At 39.5% G+C, this 13326-nt stretch overlaps 1 protein-coding gene across 1 annotated transcript in view; it reads right to left on the bottom strand.

The window, feature by feature from the left end:
* The window catches only part of PDE1A (phosphodiesterase 1A), a 289743-nt gene that overhangs the window by 19073 nt on the left and 257344 nt on the right, over positions 1-13326 (bottom strand). The gene's annotated exons all lie outside the window — the stretch shown is intronic.

Below are 13326 nucleotides of genomic sequence, written 5' to 3'. Positions count from 1 at the left end.
TCTCTGGCTTATTGTAATATTGCTAGTGGTCTTTTCTTTACACACATGCACATATCCACACACTTTTTTTGGTATGTTTCTGAGTTTGGCGATGAATGCGTAGAGGCAGTATGTGATGCAATACCTTATCTGGGCTTCAGGGGTGGGGTTTGAGGGGACCTGGGGAGCAAATAATAAATGTGGGAGGGGAGGTTACACTAGAATTGGTTGCAGCGATGTGCATACAATTCTTTCAAGTACAACAGAACTATGGAAGTGTATGATATGTGAATTATATCGCATTAAAGCTATTGGGTGGGGGTGTGTGAATGTTTCCTATTTCCATTAATGAATGTTGTGAACAAAGATTGTACGGGAAAACAATTCTGGCCAGAAAGATGAAAAAATGTGGAAAACAATCAAATTCTTATGGAATCTAGGCTTCTGACATGAATAAAGCTGGATGAACACTCCCTCCACCCCAAACCTACAGCCCTGAAGAAATCTCTACATCTTAAACCAACCATCCCCATCCAGCCATCTTTAACCAAGCAATAATTCAGCTCAATTAGTGAGAAAGGTTTGCCTCAATTATTATGCTCCATTAAAGAATCATCTATGTGATCAAATTGACAACGGCAACTTGAAAACTTAGGTGACATGTGTAGGGGACAGTGAGTTAAAATTAGTGATGGTTAACTAATTGGGAAGGGAAAAAATCTAGCAACTGAGATGGCACAGCATGAGGATGTAGCCTCTGTCATGAGTTGTACCCAGAGAGGGGTTGACTTGGTAGATGTTTGTCTCTCCTGTATATTTTTCACCAAATAAATATAATAAATCAGATCTTAATTCAAAAAAGAGAACATAGCTAAACTCAAACCAATTCTTGTAGTAAATAGGTCATTCTAAACGTATCAAAAATGGTATCATAGAGCATTCTTGCAATGGCTGTTTATTTTCACTATAACATAAAAATTTCAAATATATCCCTTAAATTTTTTGTGTATTATTTTTTAATCTCAGAGAAACATTAAATGTTTCCTGGAGGGACAAATGGTAGAACTGATATAAAAGACAAAGTAAGTTCATGAAAATCACACTAACTTTAAAATGTTTTTTTAAAGGGGCCACCCACAAGAGATTTATTGTAGAAATAACAAGGGCTTTATTGTAGAAATAACATAAAAAATTACTGACTAACCACTCAAAGAAAGTGTATTGTCATTCAAAGAGAAATGATACACCCTAACATTTCAAAAGGTATTTGAAAGCAGAAAGATGTTGATGTTGCCACCAGATGTATCTACTCCTAGAATATGGACCGACGATTTATGTGATACATGAAGCCAAACCGACCTTCTGCAACAAGGAGATCCCATTCTCACTGGGCCTGGCAAATTTCCAGCAAATAGATTGAAATCGCCAAGTCCACTGGGTAACTTATCTTCCACTTCACACAAGGATTTATTTCAAAAATGGTGCTTTATTGAACAGGAAAAATGAGGCATTTATAGACTGTTTTCTATATCTGAAAAAGGCATTTATTATTTAGAGGAACTGTCATAAGGATGTTGTGAAAAATAAACAGTAATTAGTATTTATAATTCACATCTATAATCATGTTTGAGAAAGTATGGTGCTAAGATTAGAAAGATAAATACAATGGACTTTCCCTTTTAATTATACATAGATCTTGTTTCCCCGACTGAAATATTTTGTTTTTTATTTTCATTAATGATGAATTTGGGATGATGAATCTTTTAATTCAATTCTTATTTTCTTTTCTACTTGGATTGCTGGTTAAAAAACATTCAAAGAAAGATAATGTTTTAAAATTGTTGATGGGAACATTTGTACATATCTGCTTGGTATAATGGATGTATGAATTGTGATAACATAGGTAAGAGCCCCGGTAAAATGATATATTAATAAAAAGTAATTCAAGGCAAAAAAATGTGAGGGCAGTGCCTCTTCACATACAGAAGGCACATAATGTTTTCCTTGATTTCTGCTGGCATAGACACTCTCAGAATCTAAGGAAAGGTTATCTTGAAGGAAATAGATGCACTTTAATAAAAAATAGTATCAAGGCACTTCCAAAAGTTGTGGAAGCATGGATTAATAGGTAAACTTTTTGAGGCCCTTCATATATGAGCATTTGGGTATAAAATTATGTAGAGGTTATTATCTGAGATTTATTTAAATAAATGAATAAAACATGCTTTTATGATCTTATTTTAATACTATTGAGTCAGAATTGACTGGAGCGCATTTATGTCATAGTTCCAGCTATGACATGATTTTCAGGTGAAATGGCACTCTATCATTTCTTAATCTCTTTAAAAAAGCATAAAGCAAATTATGTAAAACTTTTGTATGTGTGCCCATCAAGCCATAGTCTTATCTAACACAGTCATGTCTTTGAGGTCTTCATGATCAATACTTAAATCAACAATCATGAAAGGGATGCATCACACCCTCCTTGATTTCCTTTGTATTTTTTGTCCATATAAATAGAAGAGTAAATTAAGAAATATTGGTACAGAATCATAGAAACCTTTGTCAAGCAAAATTATCAAAATGTGAAGCTATCATTAATCAACATATCCTCTTTCTAATATACACCCTTCGGAAGACAGTGTTTCCACTGTGTAGCCCTTTCCAAAGAATTCTATGCTCTTTAATTTCTATACCACAGCATGACAGCAGTTCGGGCACTCTGAAAGTACTCAAATAGTGTTCCATGCAAAGTTCTTTGAGTTTTAGGAGCTAAAAAAAGTCTAAAAGATCAAGATCAAGGCTACAGCGAGGACAGGATAAAGTTTCCCAACACAACTCTTGTAGCCTTAATGAATGAGCAGATGCATCATCTTGATGGGAAAACACTAAACGAAACAACAACAAAACAAACTCAATCAATGAAGCTTTCAATAAACTCCATGATTCAATAGCCGGGCACCATCAACCTTCTTCACCACACTTACTTATGCACACATTAGTCTTCAGCGTCTATGTGGGGAAGGTGATCACACAATGATGGTTTTTTTTCCTTTGGTGTCTGTTACCTGATCTCTTCAAAACATCGTGTTCACTTAGGCTGGTATACTTCTTCTTTGGAGGCTTTGTTGCTTCCGAGCTAGATGGCTGCTTTTTTGCCTTCAAGCCTTTAAGATGCTCTATCTTTTTGATAGCCAGGCACCATCAACTTTCTTCACCGTATTTGCTTATGCACACGTCTGTCTTCAGCGATCATGTCGGGAAGGTGGGTATCATGGAATGACCGTTTAGCTGAGCAAGGTGCTATTGTCTTGAGGGAGCGCACATGAGGAGGCCCAATGTCCACCTGCTACCCTACTACTGAACATATAAATATATGCACATAGGTATATTTCCCCCATAATCATAAATATACGTCTGGGGACTTAAAGGCTTGAAAGTAAACAAGCAGCTATCTAGCCCAGAAGCAACAAAGCCCACATGGAAGCATCACACCAACATGTGTGATCATGAGGGGCTGAAGGGACCAGGTTTCAAGCAACAAAGGCAGGGGGGGGGGATTATCATAGCATCGTGAATGAGGGGAGTGCATGACGAGGACCCAATGCCCATCTGTAGACAACTCGACATCCCTTGCAGAGGGGTAGTGGGGAGGAGATGAGTCACTCAGACTTCAGTGTAGCAACAATGAAACTCAAAACCTTCCTCTAGTTCTTAAATGCTTCCTCCCCCCCAACTATCATGATCCCAATTCTACCTTGCAAACCTGGTTAGACCAGATGATGCACAGAGGTACAGTTGGGATCTGGAAACACAGGGAATCTAGGACAGATGAACCCCTCAGGACCAACAGTGAGAGTGGCAATACTTGGAGGGAAGGGGGGTAGAAAGGGGGAACTGATCTCGGGGATCTACATGTAACCTCTTCTCTGGGGGATGGGCAACAGGAAAGTGGGTAAAGGGAGATGCCGGGCAGTGTAAGATAATATAAAATAATAATTTATAAATTATTAAGGGTTCTGGGGAGGGAAAGAAAAGAAAATGAGCTGATTCCAGGAACCCAAGCGGAAGGCAAATTTTGAGAATGATGAGGGCAACGAATGTGTAAGGGTGCTTTACTCAACTGATGTATGTATGGATTGTGATAAGAGTAGTATGAACCCCAATAAAATGATTAAAAAAAATAAACTCCATGATTGTCCTGTGTTCTCATAGAAAATCTCCCAAGACTACTCTCTTTCAAATTAAAAAACAAAAAACAAAACTCAACACGAGCTGAGTTGACCTCTGTTCCCAGGTTTAACTGGCCGAGCAGATCTCCTCAGATGCCACTGTTTAGACTGTTTGGTTTTCTTAAAGAGCAAAACAAATATATTATTGACAGGATTCATCTGCAGCTACCCACTGACTGTAGAAACACGTGTAAACAGATTCTGTTTGGAATAAGCCCAGGCATGTATCAACTGGAACATCACGAGCGATACTTTTTGGGTTTCCTTGCACACGCACGAGGACTCATGCCCACGTACGGCAAGTATCCCTTAAAATGTCCCAAAGTTTTACTGCTGTTCTGAGTTCCTCTTTCCTTGTGTTCATAGTTTTTTTTAATCAATAAACAATTTGGGCAAGACTTCTGTTCAGAAAGAAAGTTTAGAAAATCGTACTAAATCAACCTGTAACAATTAACTCCTAGAATGTAGCCTAGAGACTATCCAGAATTCATATTATGAATTCAGACATACTATATAAATCTCAGTTCTTGCAAAGATAAATTTTGTAAACATGACAAATTATTTAGGTTCTCTGAGCTTAAACTTGATCAGACTAACTCTTTTTCTTATACACTGCTATAATAAATATTTGTATAAGTGACCAAGAGGTGAAAGAAGAAGTAATACAAAATTTCACTTCCAAATGCATAATTTGAAAATTATTTAAAATACTGTTCTAAAAGAAACATTTTCCTTTGGTTAAAAATCCCATTTGAAAGCTTACTGAATAGATGGTGCTAAAAGTAGACAGAAGTAAATTTCATGATGTACTAGTCTTTGGGATTTCACCAGAAATTGTTTCCTCGTCCTTGGATGTACTCCTGCCAGGTTGCTAAGCTAGTCTCTGTGTATTCTGTGAAACTGCGTAAAGGAATGACAGTGTTAGACTTGCTGTAATATGTGTATAAACTTATGATCTTGAGTGACTTATTGGCTTCCCTAAACCTCAGCTTATACATTAGTAAATGGTGATAATTCTTGCCCAAATTATAGGCCTTTTGGTTGAATAAATAAGGTAATGACTACAGAACTCAGCTTGTTGCCTGGCGCTTGGCCTGTACTCAGTAAAATATGAATCTGCGTATGGTTTGGCACCAATCACACCAGAAATACAACAATCACTTACCATACATAACATGCAATATTGCACTTTGATGTATTTCAAATGTAGGATTCAACTAACAGAATTTAATTAATGAACTATACCAATCAGTTAAAATATAGCAGCAATCAAAATGTAAACTTAATCATTCATGTGATTGAAGATTGATTCGATATTCCAAAGCTTCTTGGAATATTTTCATATAAATTTTATTCATTTCCTTTTTTTCTCATGGAAATAAGTCTAGCTTTACGTGTTTACTTTTATTTAGGCAATGTTTTAAGACCTATAGATTTTTGTGTGCCTTTTATTTCCTAAAGCAAAATTCAATGAGCTCTGCTCACAATACAGGGTTTTAAATAAACTGCTTGCCTACTATATTACTACATATTCAATACTCTTTCAAATAAAGAATAACAATGTTTAAAAATAACACATCTGTCGTTGCTGTGTGTCATTGGTCATTACGATTCATAGTGACCCTGTGTCCGAGAGGACAAAGTGCCACCCAGTCTGGCACCATCGCCAGAACCACTGGAAAGGTTGAGCCCATGGCTGCTGCCACCATGTGAACCCATCTCATTGAGGACCAACGTCTAGTCTCTCTAGAAACAAGCTCAACGTGAAATGAAATCTTGCCATCCTTAGTCCTAATTCCTTGTAACTTATTCATAATTCCTATGATGAATTTCTGACTGAATACAGAGGTAGATTATATATGCACAAAGTAGAAAATAGATATCATGCCTTAGAATGCAGAGGAGCTAAAGCTTTTATAGAAAGTCCAGCTAAATTTAAAATAATACCAGACAATGATTCTGGCTACACCACCTATGTTCAACAGTGAAACGTCGCCCCACTGCTTGCTTACCCCGCCACTCCCTTCTCTAGCTCCCAACTGCTCTTTGTTTCTTACCCCAGGGACTTCAGGGCCACCTACGAAGCCTTGAGGCATAAATGAAAATGGGAAGTAAAATTAGAGAAAATGACTACATTTCAGGTGTTAGAAGAAATGACATCGAGTAAGAAGAAGGTTTGGGGGAAACAGACTCCTCAGTTAATTTTTCTAGTTACCTTTATCTGTTGACGCTTCCAGGTCTTTTAGCTAACAACAACAACAACAAACTAGTGAATAATGTAGTTCACTCGATGGATTCACAGCCAAACTCAGGTTTCCTTTGGCAGAAGGTTATGAGTTGGGCTGTGGAACACAAGGTCAGCAGTTTGAGAACACCAGCTGCTACACCGCAGGAAGATGAAGCGTTCTGCTTCCTTAAAGAGGAGTAGTTTCAAAACTCACGCGGGCAGGTCTACCCTGGCTTCACGGTCACTAGAGGTTGGAGGGGACTTGATAGTGGAATCGATTTTCATCCAATTCAGTACCTACCTGGTTCTGAGCCAGTGCCACTAGAACTCCCTACTTTCAGCTATTGAAGAAATAAATAAACAGCCCTTTATTTTGTATAAGGAGACCTTGATACATATTTCTGGAATGACTTTCTTGGTGGATCTCAGCTTGTTGTCAGGCACTGGGGATTTTACGTGTACACCACACTGAGTGTGACATGTCCAACAGGGATTCTCACTGTATGCCTTTCAATGTCCTGTGTTTTTAATCTAGCCCAGCCTCCCAGGATGGACCAGGCCAGTACTGTGACTGTGTCTAGCTTGTCTTGACCAGGAGCTGATAATTTCTAATTTTCTTTCTCTTCCGTGTCTTACTTCACTGATTTAAATGCAAGAAAATACTTTGCTTTGGCTTAGCTCTGTGAACCGGTGATAAGCCATATTAAAACAAAATCTTCCAGTGAATTCCCACTCAACTTGGGTCCACACAACCGCACACCTACCGACCTGCGATTTCCCTGCCGCCTGCTTTGCCTTTTGGCATCAGGGCCAGTAGCTGCCTGCATGAGTCTGAAGAGGGTTCAGCTAGCATCGCATCTATGTGCTTGATTTGGATTGGGCTGGGACGGCCACTTAATCAACTTACATCTTTACATACAGTTATTCGTAGACAAATATGACTATCACTGGTTTGTTTCTCTAGATAACCCTTCCAAATACATGCCCGATGGGTCGGGTCAGAATTTAGGGCTGGAGCGCAGAGTATGTCAGTCTTACTTCCAGAGGATTCTCTGGGCATGGAGGCAAGTTTTCCCCAGAGAATTAAAAAAACACAAGTGGATAAAAGTTAGAATAGAATTTCATTATTGCATTGTGACAAAATATTACGCTTCTATATAAGCCACATTAACACATATAATTGATACAAATTTAATCCTAACGAGAAATAAATTACTAGCTGAATGGGTTTGCAGACTTTCAGACAGTGGAATAAATAAGTTGTTCAATATATTGACACTTCTAAGAGTACGGTGAGTATGATCCTAGCATGTACTTTGTCAAATAAATATATGTAATTCATTGAGTAAAAACATTAGAATGCCAAGTGGGTTCCTCTTTATTGTTCTCATGGCAACTTTTCCACACTCTGGAGCTAACGGGGAGAATGGGCAGGGTCTAAAGCTGCTCAGAGAAACTGCAGAAGTCAGTGGAGAAGAACGTGAGGCTCTAGCTTTAAAAAAATTTGTTTCCAAAGTCCCTTAAGTTAAATGATGAGAATCTGTGACTGGAAGCCCATCACTTTTGCCCTGTTACACAGTGCTGAAATATTACAATTGGCTTTTAGGGAAATTAAACTGAAATTATAACAAGCCTCAAGATTGCCCTAAACCGTACCATAGAGAGAAGTTTAAGCTTTTTTTTCTAATACAGATATTTCTAGCATCAAACATGTCTCCCCCATCCCTGCTGAGTTTCCCTCTGAAGCAGATACACTCTTATAGCATGATTAGCAAGACTGGTAAACCTCAAAGGATTTAAATTTTTATATTCAATTTCTATAACATGATCCAGTTCATTGGTTTTATGACTTTTGAATGAAACAGAAATATGAGCCTCAAATCTTTTTCCCTTGCTAAGTGGTATAAAATAACGGACACATTAATTGGATAAGATTGTTTTAAATAAAGAGTCCATTTAACAATTACACTTAATTTTTAATTTCTCTCCTAAAACAACCAGCAAGGCTTATTGATTTGATAGAATTGTGAACTACTATTCACTGGACTGCTTATGTTAGCCCATTCTGGCAAGTCAACACAATATTTTATACCATGGTACCCTGAAAGAGAAATATAAATTCTTTAAACCTAGGGCCACCATCAATGTAGGAGACAATGATCCTTGGATAAATACTTTATCAACCTATCCTTTCCTTCTCCTACTTCCAGATCACACTGAAAGTCGCTTTATCCCGCGCACGCAGAGCCAAGGTTTGCTTGCTGAAGCACGGAGTGAGCAACAGGGCGCACCCACTGGAGCAGCGACAGGCTCAATTCCCTACCGCTCCGGGGCGACGTGCCCAGATGGAAGAAAATAAACAAAACAGTGGCTTCCATGAAAATCCTGATTCCTGGAAAGCGCATGGGTGTCCTGGTTTGAATGCTTTCCCCTGGGATTTTTGCGATCCCAGTTTTCCGAAGTGGATCGCCATGCCTTTCTTCTGAGGGGCCTCTGGTGAACACTGCCTTTTGGTTGTCAGCTAAGACTCTCTTGGGAGAAAGGCAGGAAGTCTACTTGTAAAAATTCAGCCTTGAAACGCCCATGGAGCAGTTAGACTCTGACAAACGTAAGTGGGAATTGGCCCAAAGGCAACTTTTTACAAGTTTTTATTTTATGGAATGAAAAAGAAAATGAGTCGGAAAAGTTGGAAGATACAGAAAAATTGGATGATCATAGTTCTGTGGGACTCTGCCTTCATTATATTTCCAAGAGGGAGACAGTATGAAAACGTCCCAAGGCAAATTTAGGGATTCAAGGACAGAAGAGACCTCACTCTGAGCATGTCTCTGAGGAAGAGCCCACACCCACGGCTGTGGAGTAGGTATCAACTCACAGCAACCCTCTGGGAACCAAGGAGAAGTGCTTCATCGGGTTTCCAAGGCTGGCATCTTTACAGAAGCAGACTGCACATCTTCTCTCAGAGTGGGTCAAATTGCCAGCCTTTCCGTTAGTTGTTGAATGCTTAGCCACTGCACCATGAGGCCTCCTTAAAGGATGGAGTAGAAGCAGCATTGTGAAATATCAAAGCAAGGAAGAACCTGAGAGAGACCTACAGTTTTCTGTCCAGTTCAGGGTGGGGTTGACTGCTCCTTGTGATGTAAATGAGGAGCCTCTTCTCTGTATTATGAGAAAAGGGCAGAGAAAGAGACTAAGCCCCATGGGGAGAGCAGGGTTTGGGTGCTTGTTACTATAGAAACAAGAGGTCAGGTGCCAGTGACTGAGGCGCTAACAGTCAGAAGCAGATGGAAGCATGCATATCTCAGAGATCCCAGCAGGGCAGAGGTTAAGGGAGGACCAGATGCTTAGACCAAATTCATGTCATGTTAGTCCCCTGAGATTTTGATGCCACCAAAAGAAGAAAAAGAGACAGGTCAGCCAACTGCGCCCGATCCTTAACCTGATCCACTTACAACATTTGAATGGCAAGCTTGTGTTTTCTTCAAAACAGGCAAAATTGTGACTTCAGGGAAAAAGTGTTGGGTCACAGAAACATAATGAAACTCACATTATTTGTGTATCTGACCTATGGACTCAGCTATTACTAGGTGATATTTTATTTAAAAGAACAATAGCTATTTGTGTCAACATGGATATAACATCAACCACATGGTGTTCCGCTAAAAGCAATTCACAGAAGAATATAGAGAGCATGATTTAATTTATACCACGCTTTAAGAATATGTACAACTAAACCACGTATTGCTTCATTATTTAAAGTTACAACTAGAAGAGCCATAGTAAAAAGCATCCTCATGAAATTCAGGGTAGTAATAGATTCGTGGGAAGAAGAGGGAAAGAAGTGAGCAGAGAAGGAAGGCTACAGTGAGACTTTGCAGGGAACGGCAGTGTCGTGTTTCTTGGTCTTCCTCCCCACCCTCACACCCCTCTCCTTTCTTTCTTAGTTTTTTCTTCCTGCTCCTTTTCCCCCTTCCCTCTTTCTTTGGATGTAGAACAATTGTGTGAGCTCTTATTTTGTGCTAATAGCTCTTCTTGAAGCTTGGCTAGATCAGTGATCCAAACAAACATCTTTATTCTCAGGAACCTTATTTCAGGTTGAGGGGTTGGGACACATGCAATAAAAAGCATGCATCCTTGCATCATAAACCCATTGCTTATAGCCTACAAGTGCGAGGAGAAAGCAGAGTAGGGTAAGAAGGGGGGCAAAGGGGAATGGTAAGGTGCAATTTGAAATGTTATTCTCGGTTACCAGGGAGTCCTCATCTTTGAGGTGAAAAATGAAGTTAGACCAAAAAACAGTTGAGACTAACTAATAAAAATGTCTGCCTTGAGCATTATGTTCCTTTAAGAAGTATCTATATTGGATCGAATGGATAATCCCTGTTGGAACAATTAGACAGGAAACTTAAGGGACAGTAAATTCATGGCCTGACAAGGTCACTAGAAGGCAGAAGTGACTGCCTGGGCAGGAGTCAAGGAAAATAAGCCCGTGCAGTAAGACATGTATTGAGCTCCATTCCAGACTGATGCTCAGGATGTGAGGTTTCCATGAACGTCATTAGCTTTTCTCTAGTAGTCGCTGTGGATCATGATTGATGATAGATAGATAGATAGATAGATAGATAGATAGATAGATAGATAGATAGATATAGATAGATATAGATAGATAGAAAACATTGTAAAGAATAGGAACTCTAGAACATTTAATTGTGCTCATGTAGAACCTGTACATTGACCAAGGACAGCGATTTGATCAGAACTAGAGGATGCTGTGTCGTTTAAAATCAGTAAAGGTGTGTCTCAAAACTTTATGCCTTCACCATATTTATCCCGTCAGCAGGCTGAGCTATGAAAATAAGAGAGCAACATCAGAACAGGAGAACAAGAATATTACCCTCGTCATCACATTGCTGAAGTTAAAAAGGCTGTGTCTTGTCTGAGGTTTTGTAATAGACAAGAGATGAGGAGGGCCACTCTGCATCTTTCCCCCTCGTCTGCCTCCCTAGAAGGGAAGCGTTTAGACTGAACAAAGACTTGACTGTCAGAGGGCTGATTAAACTTTCTCCCACTCTAAACAAACAAAAAAAAAAAACGCAAACAGCTTGGGGTGGAGGGAAGTTTACGTTTCCGCCCCCCCTCAAAGTTCCAAAAAGACCTGTTTCCAGATCTTTACCAGATGGATCTTTGAAGGAAGACCCTCTCCTCTCACGAGGTCTGATCCAGCTGCTGGCACGGGAGTTTTGTAGCCTGCGGCCAAGAGTCTTCTCACGGATCTAGGATTACTGGGGTGCGTTCTCAATTCCTATGAAATACAGTTACTCAGCCAATATGATTGTGACCACACACCTGCGGTTCTGTTCAAAGCCCGGAGGCTGAATTGATTTCCCAAAGCTCTAAACATCATATGCCTTATTCCCAATGTAGTTCTAATAAAGATCATTTCTTTTTAGGATACTTTAATACTGGGAGTGATGACAATTAAGAATCACAATCATAATATCTGAGACAGACTGACTTTAAAATTGGTGACAAAGAAACATTTTTGTAGCAGATTACATTTTCTTCTATGTAGTTATGAAATTTAATTATAAAAAATTCCAGACATACAAATTATTTGGAAGCCTGTATATAATGCCCATATCCATGGAAAAATAATTATAAAATTAATGTCTGTGTGTCTACCATCCAATCTAAGAAATGAAATATTAACTATTAATCAATAAAAGCTCCATCTTTCCCCCTGGGTCATCTGAATGCCACTCTTCTGTTCTGTCACATGACTGTTCCAAAACATTGTTTCACCATTTGCTGCCGCGGAGTCAATTCTGACTCATAGTGACCCTGTAGGACAGAGTAGAACGGTCCCTGTGGGCGTCTGAATCTTTAACTCAGTACAGGAGTAGAAAGTCTCATTTTCCTCCTGGAATGGCTATTGGTTTCAAACTGCTGACCGTGTGGTTAGAAGCCCATCACTTAGCCCACTATGCTACCAGGATGCCTGAAGAGTAACTAAGAGTCAGAATCGACTCGATGGCAGTGTTTCATATTTGTGTGTGCGTGCGTGCGTGTGCCCTTTTTTCAGGCTTGCACATTTCTTGTGGATTTTTTCTTCCTACATTTAGCACCTTCTCCATATTGTGCCATTGCTCCCCGTGGAAGACTCTTAGTCGTTTGTGTTGTTCTATGACATCAACACAGCAGTTTATGGCCCCACTTTCACCGCTGCTTGCATTGAGCGCGTGTACGCATTCTGACACGCGTCAAGCCGCTGTGAAAGATCCAAGCAGTGAAATCTGTCAGAGCCAGAGCATCTTATGTCTTAGACTCAAAAGCTTTTCCACCTTTGGTAGGATGCAGTCTTACTACTTTTCTATTATAATTGAGGAAATTTTGAATTTTCTTTCTCTGACAAGTATCTGACAAATCATCTTACTGATGTCAAGGTGATTTAGAACCATAGGGAACCTATATCAGGGTTTCTAGATTGTAAACCTTTATGCCAGCACACAGCCTCATATTTCTCCTCAGAAGAAACGGGTGTGTTTGAACCACTGACCTTGTTTGAACCCTGTGGTAAGCAGTCCAACTCTTAACTCACTGTCTCTCAAGTTTGTAGGCTTTACTGTATACATCTCTTGTTGTTAGATGCCATCAAGGTGACTAAAAGACGTATAGAGACCCTATGCACAACAGAAGGAAACACTGCATGGCCCTGCGCCATCCTCACAATTGTCCCCATGCCTGAGCACATTGATGCAGCCGCGGTGTCAGTCCATCTCATCAAGGGCCTTCCTCTTTTTTTGCTGCGCCTGCCAATCATGATATTCTTCCACAGGGATTGGTCTCTCCTGACAATATGTCCAAAGTATTTAAGACAAAATTGACATC

The sequence above is a fragment of the Tenrec ecaudatus genome, chromosome 13, assembly GCF_050624435.1.
Source record: "Tenrec ecaudatus isolate mTenEca1 chromosome 13, mTenEca1.hap1, whole genome shotgun sequence".
NCBI lineage: Eukaryota > Metazoa > Chordata > Mammalia > Afrosoricida > Tenrecidae > Tenrec > Tenrec ecaudatus.
This window is presented reverse-complemented; position numbering and strand designations above follow the sequence as displayed.